Below are 1,066 nucleotides of genomic sequence, written 5' to 3'. Positions count from 1 at the left end.
CCAGTACCACAGGCTGACCCAAAAGCCTAAAACACGGCTGGCCTGCCAAGATCTCCCCATGGAAAGGAGTGTCTGCCTGCCAAGTGTGAGCCGTGAGCGGCCGGGGCTTTGCTGGCACCACTTTCTTCTGAATAAACAGAGTTTGTATTAGGTGAGCTGGCTGCTGGTGACACCGGTACCCGATGGCAGGAGCAGGGCCCCACAGTGGCTCTCCAGCCACCCCTCAGTGAGTCCTGGTTCCCACTGACCACAGTCACCTGGGGCCTGTTCCTGGTCACCAGGACTCACAACCAGCCCGCACCGCCCGAGAGAGGCTAGGACACAAAATGTGCTGTTACAAGGGTAAATATTTATTCCTGTGTGTGAGGCATCTCCCCCAAACTGGGGCACCTGGATGTGCCTTTATGGGTGGTTCTTACACCCTTCGATCAGAGAATCATAGAATAGTTTGGGTGGGAAGGGACCTTTAAAGGTCACCCAGTCCAACCCCCCTGCACTGAGCAGGGACATCTGCAGCTAGACCAGGGTGCTCAGAGCCCCATCCAACCTCACCTGGAATGGTTCCAGGGATAGGGCAGTGACCACCTCTCTGGGCAGCCTGGGCCAGGGGCTCACCACCCAAAATTTCTTCTTAGATGTTGCCTCACCCTACTCACCATTCAGGTACAAGATGATTGCACTAATCTTTAACAGCCACACTACCTGTCACTAACCCCAGGCAGGCTTTGCAGAGCAGTGGTGTTCCTGCTGCGTTCCTGCCACGTGTCTGTTGATGTGTGTGTCCCTGGAGGTACCGACCTGTGACACCAGGCGATGCTGGGGGGGGTTCAGGGCCGTGCCAGAGGGGCTGGGAGCTCCGAACTTCCCAGAAGCAAAGTTTCCAGGGGCTGGGCTGTCCTTTAGCTTGTTTTATTTGGGCTGGGAGGGAGATCGCCTCATCCAACCCCCTGCTCCAGCAGCTCACCCACAGCAGGGTGCCCAGGATGGCATCCAGGCGGGTTTGGGATCTCTCCAGAGCAGGAGACTCCACGGGCTCTGCGGGCAGCTGCTCCAGGCTGGGGCACCC

Source organism: Merops nubicus, unplaced genomic scaffold, assembly GCF_000691845.1.
Source record: "Merops nubicus isolate BGI_N331 unplaced genomic scaffold, ASM69184v1 scaffold30105, whole genome shotgun sequence".
In the NCBI taxonomy this organism is placed as follows: Eukaryota; Metazoa; Chordata; class Aves; order Coraciiformes; family Meropidae; genus Merops; species Merops nubicus.
The sequence above is the reverse complement of the archived record's forward strand: the minus strand, read 5'-3'. Positions refer to the sequence as shown.